General features: G+C 49.1%; 1 long non-coding RNA gene across 1 annotated transcript in view; it reads right to left on the bottom strand.

The window, feature by feature from the left end:
• The window catches only part of LOC140384828 (uncharacterized), a 38,669-nt gene extending 18,699 nt beyond the window's left edge, over positions 1 to 19,970 (bottom strand). Inside the window, exon 1 of the long non-coding RNA XR_011933155.1 lies at positions 19,863 to 19,970. This is a non-coding gene — a long non-coding RNA (uncharacterized lncRNA). The remainder of the gene's footprint in view (positions 1 to 19,862) is intronic.
• Positions 19,971 to 20,649: the final 679 nt, after the last annotated feature.

The following is a 20,649-nucleotide window of genomic DNA, read 5'->3' as shown; positions in this document are numbered from 1 at the left end:
AGTAAATGCTGAGTTTAGCATATGTTCCCCCCCTCTCTCTCTCTCTCTACTTGATCTTTATCATCTCTAAATCCCAATACATAGGTCAGCCAATGTGGCGAATGACACTGTACCATGTGCAATAGACAAGATTATGTTTTTACAGTGTGGGTTTATCTGTAACCCTGCTGTACAGGACAAGAGTTGATAATTGTATTGCGGCTCCTGCAGGAAACCTCTGTAGATTTTACCAATACCTGCACATTATTGAACTTTACCAATTGCTATACAGCCTGTCGGATCTGTTGTGCATTGTCTCTGTGTCTGTTTGCCACATACGCTCTGCACTGTGGTTAACTGTGCAGCCATAAAACTTATATTGGGGCTATAGACTCCAGCAGGAAAATTCCAGGCATCATTATTAAGCCTGTTCATTTATTCAACAGGAGACTTTCTTTTTTTAACAGAAGCCAGCAGACGGGGCCGATTTACAGCTTCCTGTAATTTTCAGTTAAGCTTTACATGACGTTATCTCCTCAAAAATGTCACTCAGTTTTATTTTTCAAGTGTTTTACAAAATCCTTTGGACAGAAGAGATATATTCACACTTGAGTTTGAGGTGACCCGTTCTGTCATTTTAGACCAGTGGAAACCAGTATCAGTGCATTGTCTCTGCTAGCTTCCACAGTGGCTGGATCCAGGCTGGTTTGTTTTGAGACTTGGCTCAGGGTGATTTGATTTAACATTTATGTTCGTTCTTCCCCTTTAAGGTCCCAACTGCTGCCACCTTCTTCTGCAATCTCCTGCTGGGGGAGGGTGGAGTTGTCTGATGTTAAATATTCTCCACAGTCCTTGGCAAAGCTGCTCTGCAATTGACTGACAGGAGGCGGGCTTCCGCATTGCAAGTCTAGGCTGAATGGTTTTTCTTTCCTCCATCAACAACAACAACTTGGTATTATACATTGCCTTTAATGTAATTAAACATCCCGAGGTGCTCCCCAGCAGTGTTATAAAGCAGAATTTGAAACTGAGCCGCATAAGGCGATAACTGGAGCAGATGGCCGAGCTCAATCGAAGAGGTTCATTTTAAACAGCGGCTTAAAGGGAAAAATAGAGGAACGGAGTCAGAGACATTTAGGGAGGGAATTCCAGAGCTTGGGGGCCAAGGTATCTAAAGGTGCTGCAAATGATGGACAATGATTAAAATTGGGAATGCTCAAGAGGACAAAATTAGATGAGCACAGATATCCAAGAGGATTCTGGGGCTCAAAAAACTGGGGAGGGGGAGGGAGACAATTCAAGGAATTGAAAAGAATGATGTGATTTCAAAATTCATGGCTGGGATCCTCCGAGCCTCCGGTCCGAAATGGCGCTTGGCGCGGGGGCGGAGAATGGGGCCTCAGACCCGCGATCGGGTCCGACGCCAGGACGCGATTCTCCGCGGTCGACCGCCCGAGTTCCCAACGGCGTGTTTCACGTATGGTTCCATGGGGCAGGAGCTCGGCGTCGCGGCTGCGGTGGCTGTGGTGGGGGGGCGGGGGGATCAGTCTCCTGGGGGGTCCTCCACGGCAGCCAGTCCCGTGATGGGGGCCACCGATCAGCGGGCTCGCACGATCTGGGGGGGGGGGGAGGGGCTGCCTTCTTCTGTGCCAGCCCGCTGCATGGTTCCACCATGTTGCGGGTGCCGGCGCGGAAACAGCCGCGTGCATGCACGGACCCGCGGCGAGCAGTGCGGGACCGCGTACGGCAGCTGGAGCAGCGCGGAGCACTCCGGCGCCATACTGGCCCCTGTGGGCTATAGAATCGCTGGGCCAAGACGCCCCTCGACTCGATGTCGGTGTGAAACACTCCGGTGTTTACGTTGCCGTCAACACTTAGCCGCTTTTTTCCAGAATCCCGGCCTATGTATGTGGAGTTTGGCTTTTGGAGCGATGGTTATTGGTGCTGTGTTTTAATTGAAAATGCTTTGAGTAAAAATATTTTTAAGAAGTGAATTCAAAATTCAAATGGGAGCAACTGTAGGTCAACCAGTACATAGCCCAAGTCAAAGTATGAGCAGCATAATTTTAGATGACCTCAAGTTTTGCCATTCTATTCCTTCATTCAGCTCAGAGTTAAGTTTGCAGACAAGGTAAGTAAGTCTGAATATCCAGCTAAGCTGGACTTTCAAATGTGTTTATTCAGCTGGTGCAATAACTCTTTACCATCAGAATGATGATCCAGCGAGCGTAACAGCCACAGATTCTGTTGCATACTTTTATAGACAGTCACAACTAAAGTTCCTCAGATTTCTTTGCACCATCAGTGCTGTGGATTTGGTTTACAACAGTTAATGATGTGCAACAGTTGATGTGTTGGGTGTTCTGGATCACATACAGGTCACCAACACTTGGAGTAGTGCAACACTATTTTATTAAAAGGTTAACTATTTAAACATACTTGAACTGTGGGTAAATACGATACCAGCTTTAACTAAAGACCTTTGCCTTGTCCTAACCAGTTGATGCACTCAGCACATGGTGAAGGTCTGTGTTGCAGGTTGTGAGCTCTGTGCTCCGAGCTAGCTGCTACTCGAATGAGCGGGAACTCTGATGTCCCCTGTCTTTATAGTGCGTTTGCTCTCACTGGTGATTGGCTGCGGTGTTGTGTATGTTGATTGGTCCCACTGTGTGTCCATCAGTGTGTATCTGCACCATGATATACAGGTGTATATCATGACAACAGTTAGCTTCGTACAATCATAGAACCATAGAATCTACAGTGCAGAAGGAGGCCATTTGTCCAATCGGTCTGCACCGGCCCTTGGAAAGAGCACCCTGATGTGTTAAGTAAGTTGGTTCAACGTTGACTGCAACTGGATGCAGTAAAATTAGAAACAGGTTTCTGACACAGGAGATGGTCCAAGACTGTTTTATTGAACTTCCTGGTTGCTGTACATAATCTGCTGTGAGTTGACATTTTTCGACCCCAAGGTGACCCTCATGGATCTGTCTGAGCACCATGGCTTGCATGCTTTGGGGAATGACGATTCTATCTAGTTTCAGAAGGATCCCCTCAACAACCGTTAACTCGTCCTTAACATTGAAGAACTGGGGGCACTGCCCCTTTTGCCAGCCTTGGGCAAGGTGTTGCATCACGCGCTGCAGTAGAGGATCTTTGGCAGTTTCTTCGCTTATCTGGACAACTCGTTCATCAGTGGCTGGGAGGCTGCTGGCACACAACTGCACCTGTACCTCGATGTGGCGAATGAAGTCGCCCGGTTCACACGGCATGGTATGGATCGGGATAGGGCATCTGCGACGATCAGCTCCTTGCCCGGTGTGTAGACGAGTTCAAAGTCATATCGGCGGAGATGAAGAAGAATTCGCTGCAGCCGAGGTGTCATGTCATTTAAATCCTTCTGGATTATGTGGACTAAAGGCCTGTGGTCTGTTTCCACCGTGAACTTCGGCAGACTGTATACGTAGTCATGAAACTTGACTATTCCTGTCAGGAGGCCCAGACACTCCTTTTCGATCTGGGCATACCGTTGTTCGGTCGGAGTCATGGCCCTGGAGGCATATGCCACTGGAGCCCAGGACAAGGAATCGTCTCGCTGGAGGAGCACCACCCCAATGCCGTCCTGGCTTGCGTCTGAGGATATCTTGGTATCCTTGGTTGGGTCAAAGAACGCCATTACTGGGGCTGTGGTGAGCTTCGCCTTCAGCTCAAGCCACTCCGCTTGATGTGCGGGAAGCCACTGGAACACTGTCGACTTTTTAACGAAATGCCGGAGGGCCGTGGTGTGGGATTCCATGTTGGGAATGAATTTTCCGAGAAAATTTACCACCCTGAGGAAGTGGAGGACCGCCTTTTTGTCCTCTGGTGTCTTCATGGCATTGATTGCCAGCACCTTGTCAGCGTCAGGTTGCACACCTTGCTGTGAAATGTGGTCACCCAGAAACTTGATAGCGGCCGCCCAAACGAGCATTTGGCCCTGTTGAGCTGGAGGCCATTTTCATGAATCCTCTGGAAAACCTGTTTGAGGCGAGCGATGTGATCCTCGGGCATCGTGGACCAGATGATCATGCCATCCACATAGACTCGCACCGCCTCGATGCCCTCCATCATTTGCTCCATTATGCGATGAAATACTTCGGAAGCTGATATGATACCAAAAGGCATGCAGTTGAAGCAATACCTGTCGAACAGAGGGTTAAAAGTGCACAGCTTCCGACTGGACTTGTCCAGCTGAATTTGCCAAAAGCCACGGGAGGCATCCAGCTTGGTAAAGAATTTGGCATGAGCCATCTCACAGGTCAATTCTTCACGCTTCGGGATCGGGTAATGCTCTCGCATGATGTTGCGATTCAGGTCTTTGGGATCAATGCAAATACGGAGTTCGCCAGCGTGTTTCTTGACTCAGACCATGGAGCTGACCCAGTCTGTGGGTTCCGTGACCTTTGAGATGATGCCCTGGTCTTGGAGCACTCGTAGATGCGTTTTCGGACGATCCTTGAGAGGAGCCGGCACCCGGCATGGTGCATGGATGACTGGGGTGACATTCGGCTTGAGCAATATCTTGTAGCAATATGGGAGCGTGCCCATCCCATCAAACACACTGTGGTATTGTGTGAGAATGTCGTCTATCTCAGCCTGGAGATTCGCATTGGGCGAGGCCGTCGCCGGTGTCGAGGACATGGCATGAACTCCCTGTACCAGATTTAGGAGTTTGCATGCGTGAGCACCGAGCAGGGTGCCTTGTCAGGCCGGACAATCTCGAATCTCAACGTCGCCTTGATTGCCTTGTGAGAGACACCTAGCTGACACGACCCACTGGCAGCTATGGCATTACCATTATGTTCAAGGAGCTGGCAGGCTGGTGGAAGAATGCTAGGTTGGTGTTGGATGATGTCGAGGTCCGGCTGTGATATGAGGTTCGCAGACGCATCAGTGTCCAATTTAAATCGGATGCGAGACTGGTTGACCGTGATAACGGCACACCACTCGTCGTCAGGATCCATACTGAGGACCAAAAGGCGGTTGGCAGGCCCGGTAGAGACCAACTCGCGTGTGGTGATGATGCCCACCTGATGTGGAGACTCGACGCAGTCAGCATTGGGGTCCATTGGGCTGTCTGGATCAGAATCCTGCATGCCTTGTTGTATGCAGCGGACACGTCTGTGCTGCAGCTGTTGTTCGGTGGAGTGGACCTGCAGAAGGCCGCGTAGTGGCCAGGCTTTCCACACTGTAGACATCGCCTGCCTTTGGCTGGACATCGCCGCTTTAAATGGGCAGAGCCACAATTCGGACACGTCATGACGCTGACATCAGCACGTTTTGTGCGCCATCGCGCATGCACAGTGCGGTCAGCTGACATTCGCGCATGCGCCTCAGGGTCTTCGGCCTCATCGTCCACCCCGTCGTGGCACACATGCGTGGGGACCCGAGAAAAGCGGGCAAAACGGCCACTCTCCTCGATGCTAAAGCCTTGCATTTTCACTATGGCCCTTTCTGCCTTGTGGGAGGCCAGTTTTGCAGTTTCTGCCGCCCTGATGCGGGAGTAGCGATTTCTGGCATGCTCATGTACAACGGACGTTTCGATGGCGACGGAGAGGGTCAACTGTTTGATTTTGAGGAGCTGCTCCCGCAGGGAGTCGGACTGGACCCCAAAAACGATCTGATCCCGGATCATGGAATCAGTCGTCGAGTCATAATTACATGACTGCGCTAGGATGCGGAGATGGGTCAAGAAGGACTGAAAAGGTTCATCCTTACCCTGAAGCCGCTGTTGGAAGAGCTCTCATTCACCTCAATGTCGCAGTGGCTGTCGAATTTCAGCAGAACTGTCTTGAACTTTGTCTTGTCTTCGCCATCGGCAAACATAAGCGAGTTATAGATGTGGATGGCGTGATCCCCCACAGTCGATCTTTCTGACATCCGATGCTGCCTCGAGGTCGGAGGCCTCGATGTACAGGAGGAACTTTTGTTTGAAGACTTTCCAGTTGGCGCCGAGGTTGCCGGAGATCCGGAGTTGCGAAGGAGGCTGGATTCTTTCCATGCTGCTGGATGGTTGCTTGCTGGTCGTTGCAGATGCACTCGAGGTAGGTTCGTTAGGATTAATAGCACTCTGGTACCATGATGTGTTCAGTAAGTTGGTTCAAAGTTGACTGAAACTGGGTGCAATGAAACTAGAAACAGGCTTCTGACACAGGAGATGGTCCAACGCTGTTTTATTGAACTTCCTGATTGCTGTACATAGTCTGCTGTGAGTTGACACTCTATCAGTCTAACTGATAACCTCCTACTGGCTTGACCAGACTAACTCTCTACCTCATGGTAATAGTGCTCACTGGCTTGTGCACTCTTATTATCTCAATAGCTGTGTCCTGTAGAGAGAGAGAGAGTCTTAATGCCCTGTGTGCTTTATAGTGGTGGTGTCCTGTCTGGTGATTGGTTGTTATGTGTTGTGTGTGTTCATTGGTTATCCTGTGTGTCAATCACTGTCTGTCTGCATCTCATTATATCCATGAGTGGATATTATGACACACCCCACTTAAGCCCACATTTCCACCCTATCCCCATAACCCAGTAACCCCACCTAACCTTTTTGGACACTAAGGGCAATTTAGCATGGCCAATCCACCTAACCTGCACATCTTTGGACTGTGGGAGGAAACCGGCGCAACCAGAAGAAACCCACGCACACACGGGGAAAACGCACAGACAGTGAACCAAGACGGGAATCGAACCTGGGACCCTGGAGCTGTGAAGCAACAGTGCTAACCATTGTGTTACTGTGCCACCCTAAAAAGCTTCTTATAACTTGGTGCCTCGTGCAACAACGTTTGGTTAGAATGAAACAACAGACAGTAGAATGAGCTGACTGGGAGAAGAAAATACCACTGCTGTGCATTCAAATCCAGTTTTCTGATCAACACAAGTATCATTGGTCCTAGATCAGTCAGTCACAACCCCACAAGCATCCATGAAACAGCAGCTTACATTTATATAACACCATTCACACAACAACAATCTCTTAAGGTTCTTCAAGAACATAAGAAATAGGAACAAGAGTAGACCATATAGACCTTCAAACCTACTCCACCATTCAAACAGCATGGTAGCACAGTGGGTAGCACATGTTGCTTCACAGTTCCAGGGTCCTAGGTTCGATTCCCGGCTTGGTTCACTGTCTGTATGGAGTCTGCACGTTCTCCTCTTGTCTGCGTGGGTTTCCTCCGGCTGCTCCGGTTTTCTCCCACAAGTCCCGAAAGATGTGCAGTTAGGTAATTTGGACATTCTGAATTTTCCCTCTATGTATCCAAACAGGCGCCGGAATGTGACGACTAGTAACTTCATTGCAGTGTTAATGTAAGCCTACTTGTGACAATAAAGGTTGTTTAAAAAAACATGAATGGGACTTCCGGTTGCGGTTATGCGGAGCTAAGTCGCACGTTCGGCAGCTCCCGCTAGAAACTGACTTTTGGGCTCTTTTTAGGGCCCCCAACGGCACTTTTTTGATGATTCCCAGTGTGGGAAGGGGATAGCAATAATCCCCCGGCACTGTATGGATTGGACCAGGTGTGGAGCGGTGAAAAAAGTGGACTTTTGGAAGACCAAGATGGCGGCGGGTGGAGAGCAGGCAGCGTGGGCGCAGTGGTCACAGGAGCAGCAGGAGTTTCTCTAGCTGCTTCACGGAGCTGAAGGCAGAGCTGCTGGAGCCAATGAAGGTGTCAACTGACAAGCTGCTTGAGACTCAGACGGCCCAAGGGGCGGCGATCTGGGATGTCCGGCAAAAGGTCTCAGAGAATGAGGACGAGATCTTGGGTCTGGCGGTGAAGGTGGAGGCGCATGAGGCGCTCCATAAGAAACGGCAGGCGAAGTTCGAGGACATGGAGAACCGGTCCCCGACGATGTCTAGGGCGCTGATTTCTCTCATTCTGAAGTGGGACAAGGACCCTGTACAGTGCGGATCATATAGGCCGATTTCACTCCTTAATGTGGATGCAAAACTGCAAGCAAAGGTATTGGCCATGAGGACTGAAGACTGTATTCCAGGGGTCATACACGAGGGTCAGACGGATGTTGTGAAAGGGAGGCAGTTGAATACCAACGTATGTTGGCTCCTGAATGTAATTATGATGCCGGCGGTGGAGGGGGAGGCGAAGATAATGGCGGCTATGGACGCGGAGAAGGCCTTTGATAGGGTGGAATGGGGGTACCTGTGGGAGGTGTCGAGGAGGTTTGGGTTCGGGGAGGAGTTCGTCAGTTGGGTGAGGTTGCTGTACGAGGCCCCGGTGGCAAGTGTGGCCACGAACAGGAGGAGGTCGGAATATTTCCAGCTATACCGAGGGACGAGGCAGGGATGTCCTCTATCCCCCCTGCTCTTTGCACTGGCGATTGAGCCCCTGGCCATGGCTTTGAGGGAGTCCAGGAACTGGAGGGGGTAGGTGCGGGGGTGGGGGAGGAACACCGGGTATCGTTGTATGCAGACGATCTGCTATTGTATGTGGCGGACCCAGTGGGGGGAATGCCGGAGGTGATGCGGACCCTTAGGGAATTTGGGGATTTCTCCGGGTATAAGCTCAACCTGGTGTACCTTCCTCCGACAATGTACACCATGAGCCCGGTGGTAACAGTGACCCTCAAAATCTGGGGGCAATGGAGATGCCACAGGGGGAGGTGTGGGCTTCGGTGTGGTCCCCGATATGGGAGAACCATCGGTTTGTCCCGGGGAAAATGGATGGGGGGTTCCTGAATTGGCACAGGGCAGGTATTAGCAGGATAGGGGACCTGTGCATAGACGAGAAGTTTGCAAGCCTTGGGGAGCTGGAGGAGAAATTCGGGCTCCCCCTGGAAATGCTTTCAGATATATGCAGGTAAGGGCGTTCGTTAGGCGACAGGTGGTGGAGTTTCCGCTGCTGCCGCCGCGCAGGGACCAGGACAGGGTGCTGTCGGGGGGGTGGGTTGGAGAGGGTAGGATCTCGGCAACTTATCAGGTGATGCAGGATGAGGAGGAGGCCTCGGTGGAGGAGTTAAAAGGTAAGTGGGGGAAGGAGATCGACGAGGGTATGTGGGTGGATGCCCTGGGAAGGGTAAGCTCTTCCTCCTCTTGCGCGAGGCTCAGCCTGATACAATTTAAGGTGCTGCACGAGGTGCACATGACCGGGGCAAGGCTAAGCCGGTATTTTGGGAGTGAGGACAGATGTGCGAGGTGTTCGGGGAGTCCAGCAAACCACACCTACATGTTCTGGGCATGTCCAGCGTTGGAGGAGTTCTGGAGGGGCGTAGCGAGGACGGTGTCAAGGGTAGTGAATTCCAGGGTTAGGCCTAGCTGGGGGCTCGCAATATTTGGGGTGTTGGACGAGCCGGGAGTGCAGGAGGCAAAGAGGCCGGTATTCTGGCCTTTGCGTCCCTGGTAGCCTAGCGAAGGATTCTGCTTCAGTAGAAGGATGCGAGGCCCCAATATGGAATCCTGGATTAACGACATGGCAGGGTTTATTAAATTGGAGAAGGTGAAATTAGCCTTAAGGGGATCTGTGCAAGGCTTCTTCAGGCGGTGGCAGCCGTTCCTAGACTTCCTGGCGGAGCGTTAGGAGATGGTCAGCAGCAGCATCAAAGTTCGTGTTTAGTAGGGGATGCACTATTGTTTACTGTTAAACGTTTATTTGTTTATTTATGCACTTTTGTCCTTGTTGTTTTATTATTTGTGTAACGGGGGGGGGGGATTCTATTTTTCTGTTGTGATAATCTGTGAAAAATTTTGAATAAAAATTATTTAAAAAACAAAAAACATGAATGACTCACACTTCCATACATTATACTCCGTCTTGTCACCCATTCATGTAACCTGTCTTTATATCTTTACAATCACTTTGTGTCCTTCTCACAGCTTACATTCCCACCTAGCTTTGTATTCAGAAAACTTAGATACATTACTCTCAACCTGTTTGTCTGAATTATTAATATAGCTTGCAAATAACTAAGGAAGCATCAAATACTGAGCAGGATAGATGTTGCAGGGGGTGGGGGGGGGGGGGGGGGGGGGTAAACAAACGTACAATTGAAGCGGCTGTTTTTGTAAAGGTTTTTGAGAGAAAGCAGAGAGGTGGCAAGGTAGAGATTGACTCTGTTTAATGCACAAGTTAGTGTACAGTATATTATATATGATAAAATTATCCACACATAGAGAAACTCTTGTTTATTGCATGCACTTGTGTCTGTAACACCTCTGGTGTCACACTTCAGCATCATATCTTGGATAGCAAACCTTTCTGTTAAACATAGATTTGCTAAGGTCAAATTTCATATATATATATTTTCTTTTTATAAATTTAGAGTGCCCAATTCATTTTTTCCAATGAAGGGACAATTTAGCGTGGCCAATTCACCTACCCTGCACATCTTTGGGTTGTGGGGGTGAAGCCCACACAAGTATAGAGAGAATGTGCAAACTCCACACAGAGTGTGACCCAGAGCCGGGATTGAACCTGGGACCTCGGCGCCGTGAGGCATCAGGGCTAACCCACTGCGCCACCATGCTGCCCTCATATATGTATATATAAAATGCAACACAAATCCCAAGTGTGAGGCACTACCAATGAGCAAGTAGCGAGCAGAATTAACTACATTCAAACAACGATAAAGCAGCTAAAAAGAGTCACCAACAGAAAAAATGTGAATTAATGAAATCATCCAAAAAATATTTTTAACAATCCATTTTGGAACTTATACCAGCAAAAATTCATAGTACTGGAAATAAAGTTTATAACCTGACAAATAAAAGTAAATTGCAAAAATGACAAGGAAAACAATAAGCACAACCACACAACACATTCTACTTTTAAGATGTGTCTCACAATATTTTCCATTGGTGCTTGTACCTTTCTAAAAAGTCAAGTTGTTGAGTTTGTGGTCTTTCTAGACAATTACAATGCTCAGGAAGCATCTATGACGTCAATTCCCAGCATGGTACCTAGTCTAAGTCAATGCAAACACTCAGTAAAAAACTTGCAAATTTCTACTTTGCAGGCAATCTGTGCAGTGCTTAAAGCATAAGGTTCGGCTGGTTATGATAACAATTATGCCGTCACTTTTTGTAAATACTTCAAAACAACTCAGCACATGTTTTCAGGTAAGTTTTAAAAGAAGGAAAATTATTTGCAACACAGGTATTTTATAGAAAAGCAGGCAGATAGAGAGCCAGGAGAGGAAAGCAGGATGGACATGGAGGGACAGAGACAGATACATGTCATGATATCCACATCAGCATATCATGGTGCAATCACACACACACACTGATGGACAGGTAGTTGGACCAACCAACACACACGCAACATCACAGCAAATCACCAGTGAGAGCACACACACTATAAAACAGGGAACACCACAGTTCCCGCTCATTCTACCAGGAGATAGCTCAGAGCACAGAGCTCACAGCGTGCCACTCAGACATACACCATGTGCTGAGTGCCTCACTAAGATAGTGCTAGGGCTGGGTCCACAGGTTAGGTGGTGAAGTACGAACCACAGCCAGAAGTTAATAGTTATTATTGTACAGAATAATAAAACAGAGTTGTACTATCCACAACCATGTTGGTTCGTTTGTGTATCGGAACACCCAACACGACATGATACCAGGACTAAAAACTCGCCAGCGACTGTGAGACCTACCTGCACCTCTTCAGAAACCCGCAATCCTGTGCCATGGAAACCATCAGCCCGCCGCAGCCGCTCCAGATCGCTGGAAATCTTGGCGTCAACTGGAAGCTGTTTAAATAGCGCTTCCAACTCTTCCTAGAAGCCACAGACAGGGAGAATGCATCGGACACCAGGAAGATCGCCCTCCTCCTCTCCTATTGCACCATGATATGTGGGGCAACACGCCATCCACATCTACAACTCCCTGGCATTCGCGGAAGGCGAGGACAGGACGAAGTACAAGACGGTCCTTCTAAAATTTGAGGAACACTTCAGTGTGGAAGTTAATGAGAGCTTCGAGAGGTACCTCTTCCAGCAGCGCCTGCAGGGTAAGGATAAGCCTTTTCAATCTTATTTGACACACCTCCGTATCCTCGCGCAGTCCTGCGGCGATGAGGCCACCTCCGACTCCATGATTCGGGATCAGATAGATTTTGGGGTCACCTCGGACACCCTACGCCAGCAGCTCCTCAAAATAAAGCGCCTCACCCTAGCCACCGCCATCAAGACCTGCGTCCTCCACGAAAACGCGACCAGCCGGTACTCCCAATTCCAGGCGGCCGAATCGGCATGGCAGGGATCCTATGAGGCCGAGCGGGTCCAGTCGATCAAGTTCCTCCCGGCCCGCGGCCCGGACGAGGGCGGCTATTTTGTGCGCTTTCCAAGGCCTCCCGCACTTGTACGCGCCAAAAGAGGGGACGTCGACGCAGAGGGACGGGATGCGCAGGCGTGCTCTACTCAGGACCGCACCGCGCATGCGCGGTGGCGCAACGAACGCCATGACGTCACGACGTGCGGCAACTGTGGATCCGCACACTTAAAGCGACAATGTCCGGCCAAAGCACAACAATGCCTCCACTGTGGCAGGATGGGCCACGACGCTGCCTGCTGTCGAGCAGCTCAACCTGCCAACTCTCCGCAATTCCGCCAGCCTCGCAGGGACGTGCGGGCCATTCAGCCTCCATACACCGAGTCATACCCTGACGACGTGCAGACCGGTGATACCGATGACCGGGAACCCTTCCGCGTAGCGGTAATAAACAAGAACCGGATGTCCCCAAGTCGGACCCACCAGCCGATGCCAGTGCACAGCATTAATCCGGGCAATGAATGGTGTGCCACCCTAATGGTCAACCGATCACCAATCACATTCCGCTTAGACACTGGTACCTCTGCCAATCTCATTGCATGGTCAGCCTTCCACACCTTGAAGGTTAAACCACCGATTCTGCCATCCCACTGTCAGCTGGTTGATTATAACGTTATCCCGGTCATGGGGTCCTGCCAGCTCGAGGTTGCACACAATTCACATACAGCCACACTGTCATTTGAGATAGTTGGATCCTCGAAGGACTCTCTGTTAGGCGCACAGGCGTGCAAGATCCTCCACCTCGTTCAGCGGGTACACACTTTGTCTCCAGAAGGCACGTCCGATTTCCCGGATGCAGACTTTAGGGCGCAGCTCCTCTCGCTCCTCGCCCACAACCAGGAGGTTTTCGAGGGCATGGGCACACTGCCCTATACTTACAGAATATGGCTCAAACCGGAAGCCACCCCGGTCATTCACGCACCTCGCAAAGTCCCAGCACCACTCAAGGACCGCCTCAAGCAGCAGCTGCAGGACCTGCAGGACCAAGGAGTGCTTTCCCAGGTCAAGGGGCCAACGCCATGGGTCAGCTCCATGGTGTGCGTAAAAAAGCCCTCCAGTGAGCTCCGGATCTGCATCGACCTGAAAGACCTGAACAACAACATCATGAGGGAACACTACCCCATACCCAAACGGGAAGAAATCACGAGCGAAATGGCCCGGGCTAAAATTTTCACCAAGCTTGATGCCTCAAAGGGCTTTTGGCAGATTCAACTGGATCAGTCCAGCAGGAAGCTGTGCATTTTCAACACTCCCTTTGGTAGATACTGCTACAATATGATGCCGTTTGGCATCATCTCGGCATCCGAGGTGTTTCATCTCATCATGGAACAGATGATGGAGGACATCGAAGGGGTACGAGTCTATGTTGACAACGTCATCATCTGGTCCACCACACCACAGGAGCACATCAGTCGTCTCCAGCGTGTCTTTGCACTGATACGAGATCAGGGCCTGCGCCTCAACCGAGCCAAGTGCTCTTTTGGCCAAACTGAGCTAAAGTTTCTGGGGGACCACATATCCAGGTCAGGGCTGCGGCCGGATGCCGACAAAGTGGCAGCTATTGCAGCCATGCCGCAGCCAGCAGACAAGAAGGCAGTGCTACGCTTTCTCGGGATGGTCAACTTCCTGGGGAAGTTTATTCCCAACCTTGCCTCGCACACAACGGCTCTTCGCCACCTGATCAAGAAGACAACGGAATTCCAGTGGCTGCCCGCACACCAGAAGGAATGGGAGGAGCTCAACATCAAGCTCACCACAGCCCTGGTATTGGCGTTCTTCGACACTACTCGGGACACAAAGATCTCGACTGATGCCACCCAGTCCGGCATTGGGGTGGTACTCCTGCAACGGGACGACACTGCATCGTGGGCCCGAGTCGCGTATGCCTCGCGGGCCATGACCCCCACAGAACAGCGCTATGCGCAGATTGAAAAGGAGTGCCTGGGTTTGTTGACCGGCATCGACAAATTCCACGACTATGTGTATGGTCTCCCTCAGTTCACTGTGGTGACCGACCATCGCCCCCTCGTCGGCATCATTCAGAAGGACCTCAACGAGATGGTCCCTCGCCTCCAGTGCATTCTGCTCAAGCTCCGGAGGTATGACTTCCAACTTGTCTACACCCCGGAAAAGGACCTCATCATCGCGGATGCCCTGTCCAGAGCAGTGAACACACCGCCCGAATCGGAGGGGTTCGTTTGTCAGGTCGACGCACAAGTAGCCTTCACATCGGCCAATCTGCCAGCTACTGATGCACGTCTGGCCCATATTCGCCATGAGACTGCGGCTGACCCCCTTCTACAACGTGTGATGCGCCTCATGATGGAAGGGTGGCTCAAGGGGCATTGCCCACAATTGTACAATGTCCGGGATGACTTGGCCGTCATTGATGGTGTCCTCCTAAAGTTGGACCGGATTGTGATCCCACACAGCATGCACCGGCTTGTCCTCGAACAATTGCACGAAGGCCATCTCGGGGTTGAAAAGTGCAGGCGAAGGGCCCGAGAGGCGGTATACTGGCCGGGCATCAGCGATGGCATCGCTAACATGGTGCTCAACTGCCCCACCTGCTAAAGGTTTCAGCCGGCGCAACCCCCTGAGACACTTCAGCCCCATGAGTTGGTCACGTCCCCCTGGGCAAAGGTGGGTGTGGACCCCTTTCATGCGCTCGGCAGGGACTACATCATTATAATTGTCTATTTTTCAAATTATCCGGAGGTCATACGCCTGCACGACTTGACATCATCAGCTGTCATCAGAGCATGCAAAGAAACCTTTGCTCGCCATGGAATTCCGCTGACATGACTGACAACGGGCCCTGTTTTGCGAGCCAAGAATGGTCTTCTTTTGCCGCTTCATACGACTTCACACACTTAACGTCCAGCCCTTTGCATCCCCAGTCGAATGGCAAGGTGGAAAAGGGCATCCATATCATGAAGCGGCTCCTCTGCAAGGCTGCTGATGCCGGATCTGACTTCTGTTTAGCCCTGCTGGCCTATCGCTCGGCCCCACTGTCCACGGGCCTCTCGCCAGCCCAGCTGTTGATGGGTCGCACCCTCAGGACCACTGTGCCATCCATTCATGTTCCTAAACCCGACCATTCTCCAGTACTGCAAAGGATGCGACAGCAGCGTGCTCAGCAGAAGGTGGCACCTGACGCTCGGGCAACTGATCTTCCTGCCCTGGCACCTGGCGACAACGTCCGCATACACCTACCGGAGGGTGGCTGGTCGGCAACCGCCGAGGTTCTCCGCCGCGTGGCTCCCCGCTCGTTCCTGGTTCACTTGCCTGATGGCTCCATTCGCCGGCGTAATCGGCGGGCCCTTCGGCTGCATCCGTGCTCGCTACGTGATCATGCACCGGTGCCACGCCCTCCTGTTGTCCCTAATGTCGACTTTGTTGAGCTTCCTGCCACTCTGCCTATTCCTCTCTCGCCCGTGGACAGGCCCTTTCCTCAGCCGGTGGATCCTGACTCACCCTTGAGGCGGTCAACCCGAATTCGTCGCCCACATAATAGACTGGGCTTATGAGCCTGTTTGCACATTGGACTCACTGAATTGTTTTGCAATACTGTTAACATGTTTTTTTCTTGTTGTTCCAGAAGTTCGGGGCTGTTTAGCACAGGGCTAAATCACTGGCTTTGAAAGCAGACCAAGGCAGGCCAGCAGCATGGTTCGATTCCTGTAACAGCCTCCCCAAGCAGGTGCCGGAATGTGGTGACTAGGGGCTTTTCACAGTAACTTCATTTGAAGCCTACTTGTGACAATAAGCGATTTTTATTTCATTTCAAGTTCTCTTTCGATATTTGATGATTGCACTTGTTTTGTTCGTGGTACAACCTCGTTGCTCTGTTGCACCTGACACCTTCCTATGTATATAGTTTAGCCTCATGTACTTGTTGTAAATATTGCACACACATACTCAGATGCACTCAGTACACACCAATATTTATTACCATGTAGGCACATATCCTTGTGAAAAGGGGGATGTCATGATATCCACATTAACATATCATGGTGCAATCACACACACACACACTGATGGACAGGTAGTTGGACCAACCAACACACACACAACATCGCAGCCAATCACCAGTGAGAGCACACGCACTATAAAATAGGGAACACCACAGTTCCCGCTCATTCTACCAGGATAGCTCAGAGCACAGAGCTCACAGCGTGCCACTCAGACATACACCATGTGCTGAGTCACTGCTTAAGATAGTGCTAGGGCTGGGTCCACAGGTTAGCTGGTGAAGCACGAACCACAGCCAGAAGTTAATAGTTATTATTGTACAGAATAATAAAACAGAGTTGTACCATCCACAACTGTGTTGGTTTGTTTGTGTATCGGAACACCCAACACGACAATACACAGAACAATTTTCACGTTCAACACTGGGGCGGTGAACTCATAGAGGCGATTGTGCATTTATTAGAAAACTATGCAAAGGAAATAATGGAGAAAGTATTTTGGAGGCACACACAGAGGGTCAGAAATTTACTTCAAAAAATCACAAATAAAATTGTACATACAGAGATAAACATGGAAACTGTATGAGAAACAAACAGAAGAGATTTGCAGGCATTAAAGAGAAAGTTACAGGGTGGCACAATGGCGCAGTTGGTAGCACTGCAACCTCACGGCGCCGAGGGCCCGGGGTCGATCCCTGCTCTCGGTAACTGTCCGTGTGGAGTTTGCACATTCTTCCTGTGTCTGCGTGGCTTCCACCCAACAACATAAAATGATGTGCAGGGTAGGTGGATTGGCCAGGCTAAATTGACCCTTAATTGGTAAAAAAAAAAATTGGGTACTCTAAATTCATTTTTTTTAATTTAAAAAAAGAGAAAGTTACATGAAAACAAATTGAGACAGACAATTTTAATAACTGCATTCTTCCTCTCTTAACCCACATAACAGCTGGTGACTGTACATCTTCTCACGCAGTCAATGATCAGGTCACTTGCATTATTTAAAGTTGTAGGGCTCGATTTTCACTTGAGGGATAGCTCGAGTCAGGAATTTTCTCAACTCGGCAATAATTCTTCAGTTTTAAGGGCCCATCCATGCCGAATTTTCCTTCCGGGTGATGAGGGTGAGATAAAGCTGGATCCAACGACCTCGGAAGCAGAGTGTAAACCGCTATGGGGGCAGGCAAATACCAAGGCAGATTGGTTAGATGGCCTTAATGAAAGCAAATTGCTGCGGATGCTGAAATCTGAAACAAAAACAGAAAATATTGGACATCGCAGGAGGTCTGACAGCATCTGTGGAGAGAGAAGGGAACTAATGTTTCAAAGCTTTTACAAAGAGTCATCCAGACTCCCTTCTCCCTCGATAGATGCTGTCAGACCTGCTGCCATTGTCCCGTATTTTCTGGTTAGATGGGATGCCTTGGTTCTCTGGGACTACATTCCAGTTGCTTTAGACCAGTTGTTTTCCAGTAGTTCAACCCCCCTAGGCCTCACCCCTAGCCCCCCACCACCCCCCATAACCCTTCCATGCCAACTCATGTACTCCGTCCATTTTCCCATGGCCCTCATACCTCACATGACCTTCCCATGCCAACTGACATTCACCTCAATAATCACCTACTATGGACCATGGGCAGACCTCAGGAACCATGTGGAAATGAAAATCCACTTCAAACAATATAATAAGGCTCTCACTCAGACACACACGATAGCGAAAAGACTCCGTCCATGAAACCCATTCAAAGCATTTAAATCCACTCAAGTGTTCAATTTGTCATAAAAACAAACACATTTCCATTCTGCATCCATGTCAAAGACAGATAGATTGTTGATAGCTTCTATGAATTGACAATCAAATTGTGAACTCGGAACACCCCTGCTGAGTTAAATATTTTGGGGTATTTTTGAAACTCATCCAAGCATTCATAATGACCTTAGCTGCAAAAATAGGGATATGTCAACACAAAACAGGATTAAAACTGTGGAGCAGGTGGTCATGGTTTTTCCTAACCTACACCTGTTGGCTTGTCAATCAAAGCAGTCAAACAGAAGGTGTTCTTTTTAACTCTAACTGATAGCTTCAGCCTGTTTTTACTTTGTTTTTAAAGGGCTGGAGATTTTTTTAAAACTTCGGATCATGTCACTTAAACAGATCCTAACTTCCTTTGAAGAATGTATATGTTTCTCACTCTAACACTGCAGGTTAAAGCCCATAAAACAGCAGAAACGCAGTCAGTCTGAACGCAGCGCTAATTTTAAATGGCCCGACTGAAGTTGAGTTTCTCACCTATGTGATTGACAGCCCATTATTACACCTTAGCCTGCTGGGAAAAAAGGGATCTGTTTGAAATGGGGGCTGGACCTCTGCATTTGGATCCAAGTAATTATCATTTATGATTAAATATTTCACAAAGTCATAGAATGACAGTGCAGGAGGCCATTTGACCTATCTTGACTATACCAATGCTTTAAAAAATCTATCCAATTAGTCTCCATGACCCTACAAATTGTTTCCCTTCAAGGCCATTTCAAAATCCAATACAAATATTTTTTAAGTGACATTAAGGATTTCATGTCAATTGTACAGCATCTGTTACAGTAACCAGGTGGAAGGTTTTTCCAATCTTAGGCACATTGAGAGAGGCGGAACACTGACATTTGAAAACACACAGCTAAGTGAAATAAAAATTTCACACTAGCCTGTCATTGTAAAATACCACAGAGCTCAAATGAATAGTCACCAAAAATGGGTGCAGGGATCGTGATGCACAATTATCCATGCCCACTGATTGTAACGCAGGCAGGCGCCAACCTTTTGCTGCTTGCTTTTATGATTGATCCCTGTGCATAGCCTGTGTTAACTGTACTGTTCATCGGCTGGACTCCTTAGTCAGAGACTAACATCATGAGTGACTACCATCATTTAAAGCTACCCTGCACTGGGCTGCACGGTGGTGCAGTGGTTAGCATTGCTGCCTCACAGTACCAAGATCCCATCCCAGCTCTGGGTCACTATCCATGTGGAGTTTGCGCATCCTCTCTGTGTTTGTGTGGGTTTCACCCCCACAACCGAAAGATGTGCAGCATAGGTGGATTGGACATGCTAAATTGCCCCTTCATTGGAAAAAATGAATTGGGCACTCAAAATTTATTTTTAAAAAGCTACCCTGCACTGCTTAAGGATGTCAGTGCAGACTCGATGGGCTGAAAGGCTTCTTCTGCACTGAATTTTCTTTAATTCTGTGATGTGAGGTGCATTGGGGAAGCAGTAGCATAGTGGAATTGTCACTGGACTAGTAATCTGGGGACCTGAGTTCAAATCCCACCATGGCAGATTATGAAATTTTAATTTAATAAAAAAGAAAATCTGGAATTAAAGGTAGAATGAAACCATTGTCGACTGTCGTAAAAACCCTTATGGTTCACTAATGGGGAGGAAATCTGCCATCGTTACCTGGAACTTAAATCAGCAAAGATTCATAGTACTGGAAATAAAGTTTCATATGATAAATAAAAGTAAATTGCAAAAAATTACAAGTAAAGCATTGAGCATAACCACACAACACTACCATCCTTACCTGGTCTGGCCTACGTGTGACTCTGGACCCACAGACTATCAAATTCCCTCTAAAATGGACGGCATTTGGAGATGCATAATAAATGCTGGCCCAGCTAGCGATGCCCACATCCTGTGAATGAGTAAAAAGAAATTGTGGCTGCAGCAAGTGCTAGAGACGTGGATATAAAGAAAACCAGTTTTGAGAAAGAACAAAGTATTCAGATACTGCACCAGAGGGAGAAAGGAAGAAAGGAGAAGAGTGAGCTGGGGAAGGTTGGGGAGGAGGACAAGGTCCTCCAGGCATACAGTTAAACGACAGTGGGAGGAAGGTCAATGCCAGGAGTCAAGCCCCAAGGACCAGGATGTGGTGTCAATGATCCTCACACAAGTGACCATGGCATCTTCGACTGTACCACTAGCCTCAGCCACTGTTCATAAGAACATAAGAACTAGGAGCAGGAGTAGGCCATCTGGCCCCTCGAGCCTGCTCCACCATTCAATGAGATCATGGCTGATCTTTTGTGGACTCAGCTCCACTTTCCGGCCCGAACACCATAACCCTTTATTCTTCAAAAAACTATCTATCTTTATCTTAAAAACATTTAATGAATGAGCCTCTACTGCTTCACTGGGCAAGGAATTCCATAGATTCACAACCCTTTGGGTGAAGAAGTTCCTCCTAAACCCACACAAACACGGGGAGAATGTGTAAACTCCACACGGTCAGTGACCCAGAGCCGGGATCGAACCTGGGACGTCGGCGCCGTGAGGCAGTAATGCTAACCACTGCGCCACCGTGCTGCCCT

This window comes from Scyliorhinus torazame, chromosome 10 (genome assembly GCF_047496885.1).
Source record: "Scyliorhinus torazame isolate Kashiwa2021f chromosome 10, sScyTor2.1, whole genome shotgun sequence".
NCBI lineage: Eukaryota > Metazoa > Chordata > Chondrichthyes > Carcharhiniformes > Scyliorhinidae > Scyliorhinus > Scyliorhinus torazame.
Note: the sequence above shows the minus strand (reverse complement) of the source record. Positions and strands in the feature narration are given on the sequence as shown.